The sequence below is a fragment of the Saimiri boliviensis genome, chromosome 7, assembly GCF_048565385.1.
Source record: "Saimiri boliviensis isolate mSaiBol1 chromosome 7, mSaiBol1.pri, whole genome shotgun sequence".
Taxonomy (NCBI): domain Eukaryota; kingdom Metazoa; phylum Chordata; class Mammalia; order Primates; family Cebidae; genus Saimiri; species Saimiri boliviensis.
In genome coordinates, this window is record NC_133455.1 from 34,024,660 (window position 1) to 34,045,917 (window position 21,258).

The 21,258-nt window shown below is 39.9% G+C and overlaps 1 protein-coding gene across 38 annotated transcripts in view; it reads left to right on the plus strand.

Moving 5' to 3' along the window:
- Positions 1-21,258, plus strand: part of ANKS1B (ankyrin repeat and sterile alpha motif domain containing 1B) — a 1,271,383-nt gene that overhangs the window by 1,089,451 nt on the left and 160,674 nt on the right. For 11 of the 38 annotated variants that reach the window (XM_039471678.2, XM_010340203.3, XM_039471681.2 and 8 more), the window contains exon 1: positions 7,746-7,890. The exons of 26 other annotated variants lie outside the window; for them this stretch is intronic. The gene's annotated coding sequence lies outside the window, so the exon portion shown is untranslated. Of the gene's footprint in view, positions 1-7,649; positions 7,891-21,258 lie in introns of those variants that run through there. One more of the 38 variants, XM_039471676.2, reaches the window with a different exon arrangement.

A 21,258-nucleotide genomic window follows, 5' to 3' on the forward strand; every position in this document is an offset into this window, starting at 1 on the left:
TCTGGCTGCCCTTAGCATTTTCTCTTTCATTTCAACCCTGGTGAATCTGACGATTATGTGCCTTGAGGTGGCTCTTCTTGAGGAATATCTTTGTGGTGTTCTCTGTATTTCCTGGATTTGAATATTGGTCTGCCTTGCTAGGTTGGGGAAGTTTTCCTGGATAATATCCTGAAGAGTATTTTCCAGCTTGGATTCATTCTCTTCATCACATTCAGGTACACCTATCAGACGTAGATTAGGTCTTTTCACATAGTCCCACATTTCTTGAAGATTTTGTTCATTCCTTTTTGCGCTTTTTTTCTCTGTTCTTGCCTTCTCTTTTTATTTCATTGAGTTGATCTTTGACCTCTGATATCCTTTCTTCTGCTTGGTCAATTCAGCTGTTGAAGCTTGTGCATGCTTCACGAAGTTCTTGTGTTGTGTCTTTCAGCTCCATCAATTCACTTATACTCCTCTCTATGCTGTCCATTCTCGTCAGCAGTTTGTCCAATCTTTTTTCAAGGTTCCTATTTTCTTTGCGTTGGGTTAGAACATGTTCTTTTAGCTCACTGTAGTTTCTTACTACCCACCTTCTGAAGTCTGATTCTGTCATTTCATCACCCTCCTTCTCCATCCAGTCTGGTTCCCTTGCTGGTGAGGAGTTGTGATCCCTTTTAGGAGGAGAGGTGTTCTGGTTTCGGGAGTTTTCATCCTTTTTGCGCTGGTTTCTTCCCATTTTTGTGAGTTTATCCACCTGTTGTCTGTCTCTGTCCCAGGGAGTTGGAGCTTTATGAGTTTCCGTTGCACTACTGCCTTTTTTGATTTTTCTTTCAGGTCTGACCCGCCCAGCTAGCAGCACGCCTAGCCACTGCCTGCCACTGCAGGGGCTTTGCTGAGCTGCTGTGGGCTCCGCCCAGCTGCCCTGAGCTCTTCCCTGTAGTCCTTTTTATATGGGCATAGTTAGAACTGTCTTGGCAATGGTGGCCCCGCCTCTGTTATGGCAGACTCTCTCTGTTGTGGCAGGTTGCCTCGGCAACGGCGGGTTGCCTCGGCAATGGCAGCCTGCCTCCGTAGTGGTGGAGAGTCTCAGTAATGGCGGAAGCCCCTCCACCACCGAGCCGGACCGTCCTGGTTCAGCTGTGCTTGGTTTGAAGGGCTCAACCCAGAGGGTTTCCAATTACTGTTTTTGTTTTCGTTGTTGTTGGGGGTGGAAGGGTGGGACCAACGGAGCCTGATCACCTGGCTCCCTGACTCAGAGTCTTTTCTTTTAAGTTGAACGACCCCGCGTTGTGGTCACTTGTTGAAAAGGCGCCGGGATCTCCCGTGCTGCGACTCACGGAGTCGGCTCAAACTGCGGCGCCGGCTCCTGGCGGATTTTTTGCCTAGGAATCTCCTGGCCTGACTCGCTATTTCAGATGAATGGGCAACTCTGCCGTCTCAGGGCTCTGCTCGCCAGCTAAGAGGGCTCCCAGACCAGTGGCTTTTGTACGGAGAACCACAGCAACAGGAAGTGGTCACAGCAGCTGCGCGGGCGGAATCAGCCCCACAGGGGCCAAAACAGCCGCACCGGCTGGGACTGCGACGCTGGCGACCCCTCTGCCTGGGTATCTCCTGGTCTATGGGCAATAAGAGTTCGTCTGGAAATGCGGCGTCCACTCACCCTCTGCACTTTCACCTGGAGCTGAAGTCCTGAGCTGTTCTTAGGCGGCCATCTTCCCAGCATTCCCCGACCTCATGCAGTCTTATAGGGAGATTTATAATCAGTTGGCTAATTACTAAAAAATGATAAATGCAATATTAGTGGATTCAAAGTTACTGTGAGAGCAAAAGAGAACTGCCTAGGCCAGTAAAGCGCAAAAGAAGTACAAAACTTTTCCTAGAAAAAGTCACATGTTAGTTGAAATCAATGAGGATAAATTGGAGTTACCCAGAGAGAGTTTCACAAGATTAGAGTCCATCTCTAATTTACTTTCCTATCCCTCAGCAACCAGCTCAACATGTGACATCACAGGTATTCAATAAATCTTTGCATAATGAGTAAAAGCATTTTTATAGCAATAGCACTACCTTTAAGAAAATTACTATTATGGTATAAAGGATCATGGGACAGCTCTCTCTAGTGAATACACACAGACACACATGCAGACACACAATTTAAAACACTTATATTTGTAATATTCACTCTAAATTTTCAGAGCTTTAATATAAAACCAAAAGGCATGCTCACTTGCGCGCGCTCTCTCTCTCTCTCTCTCTCTCTCTGTCTGTCTTTTCCTTTTTCATCACCTCTTAATCCTATTTATATCTGAGACTACATCCTTGAGGTTTGTTTACTCATATGAGATATTTCCAGCCTTAAGTTTGGTAAGTTTGGCATTATAATTCTGAAGGATGGAGGCAGATTCTATTTAAGTAGGTTTGTGCTATGCCTGCTTTTTAGTGATATAAGTATTTTTTCCTTGCCTAAAAATGCACAAAACAAATTCAAAGATCTAAGGCATAACATTGTAGAATACTAAGATAAGCTAACATCAAAATAAGAAAGATATTTTACTTTAATACTTTTAAATATAAGAGTATTTCTTCCTCCAAGAATCTCAAGGCAGTTCTCTTAAGTATATAATTCCAATTGGCTTAAAACCAAGTCATAAATAAATTTTTATTACATGATGGAATTCCATGGTTGACCTATGAAAACTGGCCTATCTAGTTTCAGGTGTTAAATCTGAATGGCTCTGTTGAGAAAAGAGTGATTGCCTTTTTTGTTCATTATCTTCCTAACCCAGGAAACTATCCTCATACTCAATTTGCATAATTCCCCTACATAACTCCAGATGGAATAATCAACCTTGTTGGCACTTTTCCCTTGTTTTCCTGGAAATTATACTAAAACATTAAATCCCTTACTGGTTGAGGTTACTGTCATTGGAGACAAAAGCCCTATTCTAAATAGGGAGACCTAGCCCTATTCTATTTCGGAGCTCTCAGTCATTTTTATCAGAGTGTATACCTCAGTGCTGTGAATATGAGAGCTGTTCAGTATATTTTTAAAATTAATATTTTTAGAATGTTTATTATGTGGCAGATACTATAGTTAATACTTTACATGGTGTGTTAGTTGGGATTCAATCAGAAAGCAGAATCAGTAGGCAACATATAGTAAAAGATTTATTGCAAGGAACTGGCTTACATGATTGTGGGGACTGGCTGGACAAGACTGAGCTAAGGCCAGCCATCAGGAAGGACAGGTGAGGACCCTTGTGGAAGAGCTGACACTGCTGTCCACAGGTGGAATTTCTTCTTCAGGGAAGCCGTTCTTGAGAACTTTCAACTAGGGTAATCTCCCTTAGTTAAAATCAGCTGACTATGGACTTTACACCTACAAAACACCTTCACAGAAACACCTAGATTCGTATGTGATTGAGTAACTGGAAATTTTAACCTAGCTAAATGATATTACCAATGTGTGTTACTTAGGGAAAAGGAGTGTGGTGCTTAGTGAAAAGTACTACACATTGGTAATCTAATTTCCTTCCAACCACAACTCTATGAAGTAGCTTACAATATTATCACATTCCTCTTACAAATTGGAATGACAGGGCTCAAAAAAGTAACTTACTGAAGATCACGAAACCGATTAACTTGAATACCCATGACTTGAACCCACAGGGCTTATTCCAAAGTTAGGAGATTAACTATTGCATTATATTACCACTAAATAAATAAATAAACTATTAAAATTCTATTCCTCTAAATTTTACAAAGGGCCTCTTATCAGTGTTTTACATCCCTCTTAGAAAAATTACCACTGTCTTTGGATTTTTGAGGCTGGAATATTCAACATGGTCCCCTGAATAATTTTTTAATACAAAGGAAGAATATAGGAAAGTGGGGAATCTTAAATATTAGACCTTTCTGATATAAAATGGCTGTTCTTAAATAAGCAGTTTATGTTGAGAGGGTTGCATTCTTGATGACCTGTAATGAAATTAATTCTTCACTTTTCACTGGGTTAAAGTGGTCAGAAATGAGTATCGTAAGAGTTTTTTCTAAACTGTCTCGCTTTGTATGAAACAATATTACTTAATATAATTAGAATAAGATTTAGATACACTCCACATAAATGAACATGAGCTACATATTACATGAGACTATATATTATCTGTTTTTCAAATCACATAAATTGGAAATTGTTTTTAGGCACACAAAATGAAATTGCTGAAGAAAAAATCACTCTGACATTCAATATCCTGGTGCATCACAGAATCATGGTAAGTGATTCTGTGGCAAGAATTCACGATTTTATGCCTGCTTCTAATTATGGTAGGTTTTTAGGCAAGGGACTTAACCTCTCTAGGTAGCTATTTTCTTTGCTGTAAGGTTTTTAGGCAAGGGACTTAACCTCTCTAGATAGCTATTTTCTTTGCTGTAAGGGTTTCAGGAAATGATTTACCTCCTTTATGCTGTTGCAGTACCTAAAAATATCTAAAATTCAACAACGAATAGAGACTATTTTAGTGCTGTAGAGTAAAAAGTCATTCTCCTGTGAATGATTTAGTGTTTTTACTCCATTAGATTATACTGATAAGATCTTTATGTTTTAATATACAATACTGGAGGATATCACCAAATTTTATTAGTGCCATGATGAGGTTAATTTCCAGACTGTAGTATTAATTTACTTATTTTGCAAAATTAACAGCTGTTTATTTTTTATATTTTTATAGATGCAGGTTTGTTACATGGTTATGTTGTATAATGGTGAGGTTGGGCTTCTAGTGTACCCATCCCCCAAATAGTGAACAATATACCCAGTAAGTAATTTTAAAATTTCAATCTCCTTCCATCCTCCCTGCTTTTGGAGTCCCCAGTGTCTACTGTTTCCCTCTGTACGTCCATTTGTACCCACGGTTTAGCTCCCATTTATAAATGAGAACATGTGGTACTGCTTTTCTGGTTTTATTTCACTTGGGATAACTGCTTCAAGCTCCATCCATGTTGCTGCAAAAGACATGATTTCATTCTTTTTTATGGCTACATAGTATCATCCCATGATGTAGGTTTACATTTTCTTTACCCAAGGATTCACTGATTGACGCAGGTTGATTCCATTTCTTTGCTACTGTGAATAGTGCTGCAATAAACATAGAAGTCTAGGTATCTTCTTGAATAACAATTTATTTTCCTTTGAGTAGATACCCAGTATTGGGATTGCTGGGTCAAATGGTGGTTCTATTTTTAGTTCTTTGAGAAATCCCTATACTGTTTTCCACAGGGATTGTGCTGATTTACATTCCCACCAACTGTTTATAAGCATTCCCTTTTTCTCGGCAACCTTGCCAACATTTTTATTTTTTGACTTTTTAGTAATAGGCATTCTGACTAGTGCAAGACTATCTCTTTGTGGTGTTAATTTGGATTTCTCTGATGATTAGCAACGTTGAGTGTTTTTCATGTGTTTATTGGCCACTTGTATGTCTTCATTTGAGATATATCTGTTCATGTCCTTTGCCCAGTTTTTAATGGGGTTGGTTTTTTTTTTTCTTAATTTGTTTGGGTTCCTTATAGATTATGGATATTAGTCCTTTTTCAGATGCATAGCTTGCAAATATTTTCTCCCATTCTGAAGGTTGTATTTTAACTCTGTTTATTATTTTGCTGTGCAGAAGCTCTTAATTAAGCAGGATTCTAGTATTTAGAGTATAAACTGATTTTGCTGAATGGGGCTTCAGTAACGGCCACCATAGACAGCGACTTCCCCTCCCAGCTCTCCCAAGAAGCATTTTCACTAGCCAAGTAGAAAAGCTGACAGAAAATGAAATTTCCATCATTCTCTAGAGGTGGTTCAAACACAAAACATCCCAAATGACTCTAGAGTGCAGAGACCTGGACATGATGAAAAAATGATTTACACCTCCTTTCCGAATAGCCTGTAGTTCACCGCCAACAAATGACAGCTCTTTGAGATTACCCAATATTGTTATAAGAGAACAATATCCACAAGAGAATGATGACCTGGGAAATGTCATTCTTTGGTCATTTTCATGATTGGGAAACCAAGAAAACACCTACTCTACCAGACAGTGGCACGAGGGTGGACAAAACAGAGGGCATTTAGTTTCCTGTTTAAGGAAAAGAAAGTTGTCCCAAAACTACTAGTTGCAGACCTCTCTGAGCCTTTTTTATCTGTAAAGTGAGGTTAATATAATGAAACCTTCTTCACAGAGTTGTAAATTAAATGAGATAATGCACAGATGCGTGGAAAACTGTAAGTGCTCAGTAAATGCTACCTATTATTTAATAATCGATTCATATTTCTATTTTAGAGCCTGAATATTGCAGTTGGTCAAAATCTTTCTTTGGTTTGGTTTCAAGGCAATAAATGCCTAGTCGTAAAGTTTACAAAGTGAATGTCTCCTGAACAGCAGGGTTGATTATTAGTACGGTTGGAAGTTCATCATAATGTTATCCATTTCTTTAAATACTTTCACTTAAAGTACCCCCATTCCAACCTATTTATAGACCATTGGGATGGTGTTACCTTGTTTTAAGACACTGCTTCTTCTCTTTGGGAATCTGCAGTTCTTACCCCCGGACTAAGTAAGCAACTCACACTTCACGGATGGAACTTGGAATGAAGCCTGTGGATTACCTGATATGCTCATTAAAATGTTGTTATATTAAGCAGCCTGTAAGCCACGAGTTATTTTTATTTATTTATGGCAAGGGGAAAGACTGGGATTTTTAAAAATAGGAGAAAAGCCTCGTCATTTAAGGTCGGATTTAATTGGCATAATTCTGAAAAGAAACCTTTGCCAAAGTAAATTTCTACAACTATTAGTAGCAGGGCAATGGTAAGTTTGGTGAAAACCGGGGGCAGGGGTGAGGGGTATTTGAACCTTATCAAAACCTCACCCGTGACCCTCCAAGTCTACTGGGGGCCGATCACATCCGCCGTGAGAACAGCTGGAACGCTAATCCCACAGGCGAGCGCCACCGGCGCACACAGGTGGAGGACTGCCGAGGCGTCTCCTGCGAGGTGAACACGAAGCTGCCTGGTTAGTGTGAGGAAACCCGAGGTGGCCTCTGGGGCAGACGGAGCAGGACCTGCTTCCGCCCCTCGTCCTCCTCTCTCCAGCGGCGGCGACCGCAGTGACAGCGGTGGTGACAGCTACTGCTACTGCTCTGCCGCTGCCGAGCCGGTCACCTGGGCACCCGCGGAGCCGCGCGGCTGCTACCGCCCCGGCGGCCTCCCCGAGTGCGCGGAGGGGGCGGCGGAGGAGCGAGATATCCATAGTAACCGAGGAAGCGAGGGGCGCCGAGCCGGAGCGAGTGCCGGGGAGCCAGGAGGAGGCCCCCGCGCGCCGCGCCTGGGCCCGCTTCGCTCTCGCAGTGAGGGTCCGCCCGAGCGGTAAGCCCTCCCCGGCGGCCTAGCCGACACCTCCCACCCGCCCTGCCGCCCACGCCGGGCAGCAGCCGCCGAACAATGGAGAGCGCCGCCAGCAGCCCTGGAGACGGCGCTCGGGGGAGGACGCGCGGCCGCCGCCGCCGCCGCCTGGGCTGGCGCGCGCCGCGTGGGGCCGGGCGCGTGCGAGGGCGCGCGGCGGGGGGTGAGGGGCACGCGCGGCGCGGGGGGCGGGGTTGGTGGGGGACGCGCGCGCGGGCCCGGGGAGCTCGTGGGGAGAGCCCGGCGCTCGGCGCAGCGCGGCGCGGCCAGGCTCGGCGCCTCTCCCGCCCCTCCTCGGCGCGCTCGCCCTCGCCTCTCCGCTCGCATTTGCTGGGGGCGCCCAGAAAGATGCACAGAGGCAACGGCTAGGGGAGCGGAGGTTCCAGCCACATGTCTGCGTCCTCGGGGGCCGGAGCCCGCCAGCCCTCGCGGATCCCGGCTCGCGGCCAGCCCGAGCGGCTCGGGTGAGTAACGGCACAGCTGCCCCCTCGCTCCGCGGCCCCCGCTCGTCGAGATGCGGCTCCAAGAAGTGGTGCAGCAGCCGGGGCAGAGGCGGAGGAAGCCGAGTCGGGCAAGCAGGCAAGGCTGCGGAGACGCTTTGCCGGGGCAGGTGTTGCAGCCTCAGCTAGGAGTCTCCACGGTGGGGGGGTGGAGGGGGCTTTTTTTTTTTTTAATTCAAACCTGTTTTGGTTATCGATTCCCCCACCACCCCCGGGTTGGATGCATTTTCCATTTCCTTTCCTCATCTTTGGGGTTCCGAGGAGTTTGAAGCGGTCAATTGCTGGGTGTCTCTCCAAATGGTTTGACTTTCAGTGTATATTTTCCAAAGGTCGTTTTTGTCTTTAATATTAGAAAGCCATGCCAAGTCCGTGTAATTTCCAGGTGCGCTGTGCATCACCTTTAAGGAATAGCAGGAAGAATAGACGCTTGCAGTGTTGGTGTGGAGCGTGTTCCCTCTCTCTCTCCCCTCGTATTTCTTTCTACATTGATTAATTGGAGGGGAATGTGGGCATGGACTTTCCAACGCTAAGCCTTGGAGAGCAGGAGCAGAGCAGCAGAGACTATGATTTGCTGCTTCGGTGAAGGTCGGATCAGTGTTTCCAGCGAAATTCCAATTTGCGTGCTTGTAACTTGGATGTGATTTTACTCCAGGTTACAACTTGCCAAAAGCCAAACAAGGTCCTGTATATGTTGGGATGTTGCCATCGCCCCTTCGTTTATTTGTTCATTTTTCCTCCAAGAAAACCAGCCGTTTATAAGCACAGCCCGTAAAACAAACGGCTGGCTGAGGAAGGTTTCGCATTTTCGGAGACTGGCCAGGAAGGTGAGTCCTTGCTGCAGTTACCATTTCTCTTCTCCGAGCGACCGAGATGTGAGTTTGAGAAGACTCGAAATTCAGTCCCGGTGCTGCTAGTGTGCGCTGGGCACGTTGGATCAGTAGATTGGAGACACCGGGAACTTCGGAATTGCTTAATGATTCTTAAACGCTTGTAAGGATATTTGCTGTGTAGACTCTTGCATCCGGAAAGGGAGAACTACAGGAAATAGTGTTGGAATGCAACATGAGGAATTTAGGTACAACCTAAGACTTTTCTGAAGGTTTGCACGAGGTACTAAGAGAGTCTAGTTCTCTTCTTTGGGGCAGATTTCACGTTAAAGTTGAAAGTCAGAAGGAAGAAAGATTAAAAAACCTCTCGGAGGTTTCTTCCCAACCTGTGTTCCTTGCACTCCGCCGGTGAGCTTGTGTAAGGGAATGCCGCTGGTATCTGGGTTATTCGAGTCCGTAATGTTGACGGCTCTGTGATAAAATAGGCTATAATGAGTAGTGCTGGCATTATGCCACCGGAAAGGCTTCTTCAGAAGTGTTTCATTCTGTCGTTGTCTATCCTGAGTAGTGCTGGGTGTGTTAGCAGTGATTCTCTTGGACTCAGATGGCGAAGAAAGGAGTAACGAGTACAAATGAAATTAAAACAGATGCATGCTGCCTGGGAGACTTAATTGCAGTGTCATACAAAAACATTGTTACAAGTATTTTTTAAAACCCCTTCAGAATGCAGGGGAAAATATAACATGGGGGGGGGGTAAATAGTCAAGTATCAGTGCTCCTTGTTCAAGGCTGGAAACTTTGCCCTGCAGTTGCTAATTGCTAAACTTAATTTTACTGCATTGGAGTTACTTTGCTTGGTGCAGTTTGGCACCTTGAGTAGAAGCAATATTTTTTTCTTAAGCCGTGTCAGTAGAGTGACAATAGATTCATGTGTCAGAAATGGGAGACACCCACCCGTACTATTACAGTTTCCCTAATGGAGACCTGAGGGACAGAACAGTGTTTTGCCTCTATCTGGAGATCAAATCTCCATTAAAATGATTTTGAAATATAGATACAGCGTGGTACGTTATTTAATTTGATATTTTGGGATAAGTAGTTTTTAGGAATAAAACTGCCTAAGTGCATTTTGTCTGTCAGCAGTTTAAAGTGACAGTCTCTGAACAGTTAACAACAAAGAAGTTTGCAAGTTTAGCCAAATTTCTATGCATGAATTGAATTCTGATACACTTCTTGTTTATTAATTTACTGCTTGTGACTACTTTTGGTCAGAAATATTTGAGGAATCGCTTTCTTTAAGATAGCAGTATTGTATTTGTTTAAAGTTACTCTACGTATTCGAAATGGGTATAAATTGACAGTACATTGTGGGGAAAGGCGCTCCTAATAATCATTTATGATGTTGTTATTCTATTTGAAATGTTGGCAGATGTTTTCCAGTTTGTTATTAAGCCATTCTTATTGCACCATTCATTGAATAAGCATTTTTGAGCACGATACATTTCAAAGTAGGTTTATCCTTTCTCTAAATGAAAGGCAGACATGTTGTCAGAATCTTATATTGAAATAAATGCGGTAGCATTGACAGGTGTTTATAGCATTAGCACATTCAGTAGAAGCACCAGGTAGAGTTTATTGATGCCCTCATTTCTGACCAGATGCTTGACATCAACATATGCTACAGTAATATCCGTCAAACTAATAAATGTCCTGAGAAAATTAATTAGAAGATCTGCTTGATTAAAGTCATGGATGATCATGAGTAAAACATTTGTATTTGTATAGGTATGTTTGGTTTTGCCACATTTTGGATTTTATAGTGGTGACTTAGACTTGATTAATATATTTACAAGTGCTGGTAATGAAACTGTAACATCTTCTATGGACCACCAGTAATTAACAGAAGTGTGAAAAGGCTCCAATTAGCTACCCATTTTTTTCTCTGTGGACAATAACCGATAACAAACCATAAGTGTTTGCTACTGAATTTAATAGCAATATCTATCAATAAACTGAAAAGATTGTATGCATATTCAAGTGAAATATTACATTGATTAATGTCTTTACTCTTGTATGTATATTTGGTTTCCTTAAAATGATTGTTTTCAAAGTGCAGAACTGTCAATATATTTAGTAATTTGCTTGAGAAAGAACATTTACATGAATGCATTTATCTTCCCACATTAACTGTCAATAATGCATTGTTCCAGAAATCTATTTTTATGTAGATGTAATTTTCATGCAAAAATTAACCTTTCTTATAACTCCAGTGTGAAATGAAAACAGTTCCTGTTCATCTGATTTTTTCCTCTACATGGAATCATGAGATGATTTTTTAGAATTCAAAAATATGATTAAACTAAGTTCTTTTAAAAAAAAAAAAAGGTTGTGAGAATATATTGGCTTGTTTAAATATCCAAAATTAATTTTCTAAAAATCTTTATGTCTGGCCAATATTTCTTAATTCTGGTATTTACACAGCAGAGACGTACTGGCAGTTTTCTCATATGGAAATAGGAGGAAATGCAGAGAATATCGAAACAAAATTTGAATGGGCAGAAGCAACAGTGCATATTCTGATCTTCTCTGTTACTAAATTCTATAGCGTGTTTGTTTTTTTTAGGTAAATCTCAAAACAGTTTTTCAGTAACTAACTTTAATGGATTCATCTCTTTAGTGTTTGGAATTAGTGTACTAAACTGAAACTACTAACCTGGGAGGATAAGCCACAAGAACATTCTCTGGGAACTCAAGGACTACACTGAGATTTTCTTAGATACCCAGCTTTACCATATTCTAGCATCTCTGTCACTACAGACAGCAGCCTGTGAGACACATGGGAAGACTGTGTTGGACTCATCAGGTGCCCCCAAGGCTGTTTGGCCTTATGTTTGGAGGGTGCTTGATTCTGTAGCTCTAGTAGCATTGAACTGGGCTGGGTTTTGTGGCCTAAGAACAACACTCTTTCTTGGCAAGAGAACATTGTGTTTTAAGAATATTTGAGCATTCAGTCATTTTCAAAGCATAGTTCAGTTAGAATAATGTTTGTAACTATGAGTTTTATTATCTGTTTTTGGTTTTAGTTAAGGCTTGGAAATGATTTGCACATAGTTGTAACTGCAACAGGTGGTATGTTTTTGTGTTGTGTAACTTTCATAAAAGTCTCATTTCCCTATGTTTAGACACCAAGACCATGTTGTGGTTATTTTTCTAGAAATATAAGATATAACTGTAAAAATAAGCCACTTCTCTTTATCTTCATGATTCATTTCTCCAGAAAAGACTTGCAGACCATATGCAGTATCTTGGCTCTTAATATATTTTTTCTGTTTTAACTGTCAACAGTATGAAAATAATTGGTTCAAATTGTTTTCTTGCACTATAGCTTTCCTTCAGAATGGAAGGTCTGGCATCGTCTCCTCAATATCTCCTATGGGTTGGTTGATACTCCTGATATGAATGATGCTGTTTATTTCACCCTACTGGAAGATCAGTCATAAAAACTCACTCCAAACCAAATTTGGGACAAAGCCTCAAATTAGATAATATATAGTCTCTTAAATTTCAACATTATTTACCAACTGGCCCTCCCTCCTTTTACCCACCCAGAACTACTCTAGACAGGAGCCAAGCTGTCTTGGAAGATAAAATTTCCTAGGAGCTAACAGGAAGAAGTTATCTTCCCCATTTTCTTCTGATCCTTTGTCACTAACTACTTCTTTCCTTTCATTTACTGCTCTTAGCTAAGATATCTTTCCAATCACATGTCCTCTTTAATCCCTTTCCTTCTGAGTCCCCTCTCTTCCTAATACCTCTGGAAACTTGTTCTGTTCGTTCCTCTTTTACATTTTTAACACAAACAGTGACTCAAGTAATGACAGATAAGTATTCACAGTGGTATGTCTGTTATCAAAGGAGCCAAAAGCTGTACATTTTTGAATGAAGTTATACCCAGTAAAAAACTAGAAACTTCTACAACCCTTAAAAATGCTTTGAAGCTGGTTGTGGTGGCTCATGCCTATAATCCCAGCACTTTAGGATCCTGATGCAGGTGGATCACTTGAGCCCAGGAGTTCGAAACCAGCCTGGGCAACATGGTAAAACCAATCTGTACAAAAAAATACAAAGATTAACCACGCATAATGGTGGGCGCCTGTAATCCTAGCTAGTCAGGAGGCAGGAGATGACTTGAGCCCAGGAAGTGGAGGTTACAATGAGCCGAGATTGTGCCATTATATTCCTGTCTTAAAAAAAAAAAAAAATTCTCTGACATCCTCTTCAGAACGTCCACAAAAATCTCCAATATGAGAGAGAAATAATAGTCATAGTTCGTTCATATGTAGATCAGTTAAAATGTTTTTAAAATTTTTGTTTTCCCAGTGATAATTCATCATGTTGACTTTCTAGCATTTTTGTTGCAGACACACAGAATTTTAACCCATTATGGGTCCAGTAGACTTTTGTGAGCTAGGCTTGATACTGAATTATTATTTGTACTGTGGCTTGTTTGAAAGACCATGCATTCTGAATTCTAAACAACTGGCTTAAAAGACATCTTTGCAAACATGAGGTTTTTTAAGCTGAGAAACAATCTCTGTATTCATTGAGTGGAAAAATATTTATTAAGTGTCTGCTATCTTCTGGGCACATTCTTTGAGCAGGAGATATAATGATGAACAAGATAGACCAGGTCCTAGTTTTCTAGAACAGATATTTAGTGGGAGAGGATTGATACAAAGCAAGTAAATAAATAAATGGAGAAGATCATTTCAGATGGTTATAAAGGCCATGGAGGCTGTGCAGCAGGGTGAAGTGCTGGAGAGGGAAGTGGAGGGGGAAGGATGCTACCTTTAGAAAATTTGGAGGTCTCCCTGAGAAGGTGGCCCTCCAACAGAGACCTGGATAGAAGGAACCAGCTATTCCAGCCCAGGGGAACAGCTCATGGAAGAGCTGTCAGGGGGAACAAGTACAATGTGTTTGGGGGACAGAAAGCAGTCCAGCGTGACTGGATCCTGGTCAACTCAGGTCATCCTTGCTGGTCACAGCAGAGAGTTTGGGTTTTATTCTAAAAACAGTATGAAGCAACTGGAGAAGGTAAAGCAGAGGTATGCTCGCTTTACATTTGAAGAGCACACACTGGCTGCTGTGTAAAGACTTGGTAATACCAGGACTAGGATGGGCACAGGTGGGACCACACAGAAGACTAGGAGAGTAGTCCAGGTGAGAAATAATAGTGATTTGGCTGGAAAAAAAAAAAAAGGAAGAGATGTGGAATTATTCAGAATATCAAATTTTGGAAAACATTTTTGAAATTTAAAAAACACAGGAAAATGCAAGGTAGAAAATAACAATTCCCTATAGTTCTCACCATCCCGAATAATGTCTGTTACCACCTTGGCATTTGAAGGAAAAAAAATCATTGTATCATTTTTGAAATATTTGTTATATCATCACAATAAATAGTTTAGACAATGCACGTAATATAAAGATTAAATTTTTAAATTATCCCAAATGCCACCACCCAGAAAGAACCACCTTTAGCAGTAGACTTACATGATTTAAAGCTTCTTTCTCTGAATATGTGCAAAGGGATTGACACATGGCTGTATGAATAGAAATACTTTATAACCATGGAGTCATACTACTGATACTATGTAAAAATAAAATAATTAAAATTTATTTTACTGGTGGCTCATGCCCGTAATCCCAGCACTTTGGGAGGCTAAGGCAGGTGAATAGCTTGAGGCCAGGAGTTCAAGACCAGCCTGGCCAACGTGGCCAAACACCATCTCTACTAAAAATATTAAAAAATTAGCTTGATATGGTGGCACACACCTATAATCCCAACTACTCAGGAGGCTGAGGCACGAGAATTGCTTGAACCCAGGAGATGGAGGATTCAGTGAGCCAAGATTGCACCACTACACTTCAGTTTGGGAGACCGAGTAAGACTGTCTCAAAAAAAAAAAAAAAAAAAAAAAAAGAAAGGTTTTATTGTATTTAACAGCAGAAAAAAATAAAGGTAAGGAAAGCTAAATAATTGCTGAACTTCCAATAATTGTCTACTTACTATAGGAGTTATTATTTTCCCTTACGGTTATGACATTTTCCCATATGGTTAAGAAAAAATGTTATGAAAAATGTTAAGAGGTTTGAGCAGGAGTGGATCAAGATTTCTGTGGGAAAGTTATATAATTTGGGGGCCCTTTCTAAGAAAATGGAGTATATTTTACAAATTTTATAAAAACATGACAATGTGAATGCACTGCTGTGACCCCTTCCAGGGCATAGAGAAAAGCAAATCACCTGTGTAGATAAAAAACCTTGAAACTTAAGCTTCATTAGCATTAGAGTAAATCCACCTCAGTTAGAACCATTATATTTTTAAGCTGCATATTCCAGTTTTAAACACATCAGATTGATTCCTTGCAATGAAATGTGAGGCTTTTGCCCGTCTCCTCTCCTCAGCTAACCATTTTAACTAATTTATATTGCCTATGTTTATTATATTTACTTTCTATTCTGTAATCATAATTACTATGATTATTTAATATAAATTCCTATGTTCAAGTGGATCCATTGCCTCCCAGCCCTTTAGTATATCTTGTTCATTCTGAGTTCTTTGATTCATCACTGAATTGCTAGGTTTCATTGCCAGTTGCTTTTTGTTCCTTTTTTTTCAAGAAAGACTCATGGATTCTGCATTTCTAAGTTTTTTTTTTAAATATTGGAAAATGTCTTCCTATTGCTTTTGTAGTTGAACAATATATCATGCCTGAGAGTCGTATTCTTATGTCATGTATTTGTTCCATTATAATTTTCTAGCCATTACTCCATTGTTTAATAGTTGAATGTCGCTGTGTAGTCTGAGGTCACCCTTTGTAGGTGATTTGATTTTTCTGCCTTTATCCCAAGGAATTCTTTCTTTTTTTTTTTTTTTTTTTTTTAGACGGAGTTTTGCTCTTGTTACCCAGGCTGGAGTGCAATGGCGCAATCTCGGCTCACAGCAACCTCCGCCTTCTGGGTTCAGGCAATTCCCCTGCCTCAGCCTCCTGAGTAGCTGGGATTACAGGCACGCACCACATGCCCAGCTAATTTTTTGTATTTTTTTTTTAGTAGAGAAGGGGTTTCACCATGTTGACCAGGATGGTCTCGATCTCTTGACCTCGTGATCCACCTGCCTCGGCCTCCCAAAGTGCTGGGATTACAGACTTGAGCCACCGCGCCCTGCCAGGAATTCTTTCTTTATCCACGTAGCTAAATTACATATCTAAGATATGTGGAGGTGTTTAATGGGCTGCTTAAGAATTTTCCGGGCCGGGTGCGGTGGCTCAAGCCTGTAATCCCAGCACTTTGGGAGGCCGAGGCGGGTGGATCACGAGGTCAAGAGATCGAGACCATCCTGATCAACATGGTGAAACCCCGTCTCTACTAAAATACAAAAAATTAACTGGGCATGGTGGCACGTGCCTGTAATCCCAGCTACTCAGGAGGCTGAGGCAGGGGAATTGCCTGAACCCAGAAGGCGGAGGTTGCTGTGAGCCGAGATTGCGCCATTGCACTCCAGCCTGGGTAACAAGAGCGAAACTCCGTCTCAAAAAAAAAAAAAAAAAAAAAAAGAATTTTCCACAATGCGATTCCTTAAATCCGATACTGTATCACATCTTTGAAAATATCTTCTATTCTCTTTACATTGTTACCTACTTCAGGGACATCGGTTATCCTTATTTTGGATCATCTTTTCATCTCTTCCAATCTATTAGTTTCTCATTTGATGAAACTCTGTTGTCATTTTCACCTCCATTCATGGTATATCAATCCTTTCTTCTATGTCAGTAATTCAGCTTTCAGAAGTGTCTGCCCTCTGTCTGATGTTCTGATTTGTTTGTTGATTCTAAAATTGTGATCTTTAGTCCTTAATTTCCTTTCTTAGGTCCACAATATTTTTTCATCTCATTCAGATTATTTCGTTATTCTGTCTTTAAACTTCAGTTTTCATTGAACTAGGAAGTGTGTGTGAGGATTTCATTCTATTTGAATAAAATTCTAGATTTAGTTCCTATATGCCATGACACTTACATTTTATATTTTTTCTTCACTTTGTTGCTCTCTCCCTCCCTCTTTTTCCTTCCTCTCTTTTCCTTCCTCTTTCCTCCCTCCCTTTAGAATGCTTGCATATTTGCCATGCTATTTCCTTTCATCTTTCTGGTGCCTGGGCAGCTTTCCCCAGACATAGTGTGAGTAACTTCTTAAATTTCTTCCCACCTTTTTGGAGATCGGTTTGCTTCCTCTTTGAGCTATGTTTTATTGCTTGAGTGTATCCACTTTTCTGCAACCTAAAGAAACTACAGAGGAAGGTAGACAGCTCAGCTCAGCTCAGCTCAGCTCAACTCAAGCTGTATGCAATCTTGGTTAGATTTCCTGGGCCGTGCTTCCTTAGCATTTGTTCAATGTCTCCATTATCAGCCTTTATTTTACCAAATTGGCGGGGTGGGCAAGGGGGTGGTAGAGGGAGAGATACCAAGGATAGACTTTTTATAATTAACTAAAGGGTTCCATAAGAGCTAGTAGCTATCCTCAGGATAACCTGGGACTTGATGGGTTTCCCAAAATAGTGGACAGCCCTGGAGAGTTCACTTCTATTGATTCAGTCCTTTGATCTTTTTCTTTCGTTGCATATCTTTCTATTACTCCTTAGTAGAGAAAGGAAACGTATAAGGATATTCACTGAGTGTTCTTTTCTCTAAATTTAGAATTATTAGCAAAAAGTCTCAGAATTTTGTTTACCTCTCTAGGGGTGAACACAGGGTTAAGAACCAAGCAACAATGCATTTCTTTATCCTGTTCCAGAATCTCCTGTGTCTTTTCTTGGCTGCCAATTTTGAAGTTTATTGTATTTGTTAATGTTCCTTTCCTTGAGAGGTTACTTTTGGAACTTTTTACTAATGTTTACTCTTTTTTTCTCCTTTGGTTAGACATTGAGGAAGGGAAGTTCTGTGAAGCAGTTTAAATTTGCCATTTTACATCAGATTCTGGAATGGTTTATTTTAGAGACAGAACTTAGAGGTCTTGCTAATGAATAAATGTGAAAGACAAGAGAAAGGGAGGAGTTATGAATGACTTCTAAATCTGGGTCCTGAGCAACTGAGTGTATAATGAACAGATCGGGCTACTAGTGAAAGAAGGAAGCAAGAGTTGTTTTTAGTATTTTAAGTATTCCACATCCACATGGAATTGTCAAGCAGGTCATTGGGGCTAGTAGTCTGGAACCCAGGGGAAAGATCAGAATGCCAGATACACATCTGAGAGGCTCCCCAAATAGATAATGTCTAAAGCCACGTGCCTAGATGAGACCAGCTAGAGAGAGAGAATGTAAATACAGGGAAGCGTATGATGAATATATACTAATCAAGGTGTATCCATATATGAACTTTTTAGGCCCAAAGTAAACTTTTCTTAATCCAACAAATGTCTCAAATCTTTCAGTACAAACGTATCAGGTTATGTGTATGTAAACTTAATGGTATAAAAATAAAAATAACAGGTTAATGGTTAATATGAATAAGTGATAATATAGCTCAGAGAAAATATTTAAAGATGGGAAAGTTTATACATCTTGGTCTAGTAAAGTATTTTCTTTGGGAGACCATTTTGACTTGCTTTTAGCTATTAGCTATTAGCTATTAGTATATAAATGATATATATTTGAAGGTGATGCAGATTTGATTTTAAACAAATAGCTATAAATTCTTAGTTATGAAGACTCAATTTCTTTCTGCTTTTAATGTGAATCTATGCATACCTCTTCATTTAATACACACCTTTATCATTAAAATACAGCTTTGGCTCTTAGAAGATGTAATGGTGCATCTTAAAGCAGTGCTTTATTTTGAGGTAATATGCTTAGTGAAAAGAACATTGTTCTGGAAATCAGAAAACAGATTTTAGATCCAATACTTCTAATAATAATTACACTGATAAAATAACAGTATCAAACACATGTCATCCTTCTGGTGTAGCAAGCCCTGTTCTATGCATTTTGTATATATTTACTTTTATAAGAAGTTACATGGTTGTGCAGCTTCCGACCACTTCATCTCTCTGGACTTTAAGCTCCTAATTTGCAAAGCCAATCTTCCATCTAGCTTTTCAGCACAATTTATCTTAAGTCGTAAAGTTTTACCAAGAGGCTTAGAAATCCTTTAATGGTCTTAATTTACCAAAGCAAGTGGAAATTGACCCTTTTCTAGTCAGGGGAAGATGAAGCATTACAAAACAAAGGCAACCTGGCATCAGCGGTAAACTGTGGAGACTTGGGTCCTCTAGGATTTTATCCCAAACATTTCTTGCCCTCATGCTTTTGCGCATGCTCTTTCAAATCCTGCCTTTTGTTCCAAGTCTCTAAGTAACTACAGAAGTATTCTAGCTTTTCCCTGAACTCCTGGCATTTTTGTGCTTTGTGTTTTGGTATTTGCATACACATGTTATATTCTCTATGAGACTATAAGCCACTTGAGGGCAGGGACAATAGCCTTTGTGACATTGCTTCACTCTGAGGTGTCTTGCACATTAGAGACACATCACCATTTTAAAATTTCAGTTGTATATATCCACACAGAGAATATATAGCAAATGAAATTCAGCTTTTCTGTGTAATGAAATAATTTCACTCAAACTAAAAGCATAATGTTGTATAAGAGACATTGAAGCAGCGATCAAGACATGAGTCCATGTTCTGTTGCTTCTCATCTTGCATGGCCTAACTTCAGTTCTCTGTCAGTCAAATGGCAATATTGATACATTATTTCCTGGGTTATGGACCTGTAAGCATTGAATGAAATAATATATTTGGAGTACTTTTTTAAAAGAAAAACACAGCAACCATATGAAACATTTCTATTCCTCTCAAGCAAGATGCGAGACACATGACCAATCATCTTCAATTCTCAGAAACCTTGGAGTTAATGAACTGCTGCCTCCTCCTAAAACCCACACCCCAACTCAGATTTCTCCTCTCTCCTATTGATTTTGAATAAATCTGATTTATTTATTTAACACATTTACTACAATTATCAAATCAAGATGGGCTTGGTGATAATGTAAGAATGAGTTAGAAACAATGAAGACAATGTGATAGATTCTGAGTGCTTCATTTCCAGCTTAGTTCTTGCTTAATTATGTTTCTTTATATTAATTCCATGCAATAATTTGAAGAGCTTTCTTGAATTATGTCTCTGCACTGTAAGTGAACATAAATAAAAGCATCATACACTAAATTAATACAGGAATGCCATGTCAGCTATGGGATTTGGATTTCTGTGAAGGCTTTATCAAGCACCGCTCTGTTCACAAAACAGTCTCTGATTGTTGCAGTGGTGAGTGGTTTCTTTACTCTCATGTGACCATCGTCATACAGGCTCTGACCAGTCAGCCTTCTTCATACACCAGAAAGAATTGCTTTCAGATTGAAGCTTGACAACTGGCCATGTGCTGAATTTTGGACCTCGGAAGTCAAATTTTAAAATTACGCTAATCCCCTATTCTTTTTTAAGAGAGGTTTTATGCACAGTCTTGAAATACAGATTTTTAGCAAAATTGAAACAGAATCTGAAGCCAGATTCTTCCAGATGTTATAAATTTAATACATTAAGCTGTTATATGAAATATAAAAAATAATTTGGGATCCCTTGCAGTGAGCTAATTACTCAGAAAACAGTTTTATTGTATTTAAACAAGTAAGCATCACCCTTTCAGTAAATAGACTCAGTGAAGAAGATCTTGTTGAAATTCCTTTGTCTGTGAAAGAGTACAAATAAAAAATTATTAATAGTGGTCTTTTTAAAAAATATAGAACATCGTTGTTTGTGACCAGCTGAAATAATACATCTAAATATTTACAGTTTTTATTACTGCATGGTATTTCAAAACCAAGGCCATAGATGCATCTAAAATCTTAGCACTTGTATCTTAATATACACTTTGGCTTCATTAACGTCTTAATATGGAGTTTTATGATCATTCTCTCTACCTAAATAATAAGGATTTTTTTTTTCAGTATGGCAGTTACTTGCCCAGTTGCTAGGTAACAAGGCAGAGATCTCTATAGCTTTATCTGAACATGCAGCAGATGATTTTTAGTGACAGTTATTTATATCCAGTATATTAAAGCATGCCACATTGGTAATGATTAGACAAACTGTTGATTTACTTACTGTGCATTCTTGAGAAAGTACACAGTAAATCACAAAGCTAGGTTTTTGTCTTTATAAAAAGCTGTTATTAATCTTTGCCACTAAGATGATCATTTTTCTAGCAAAGCAGCAATAGCGAGCTTGTTTATTTGATAATCCTTTCAACTGGCTGATCATAATCAAAAGCATTGCCATACCTTTCTAGCTAATTATACTTCACATAATCTGGAAATGGATGTTTTGTCCTCTATGGTGTCCATGTAAATGTTATAAAAGTTTGATTTTTTTGAAATTTGTTTTACTCTTTGTATGAC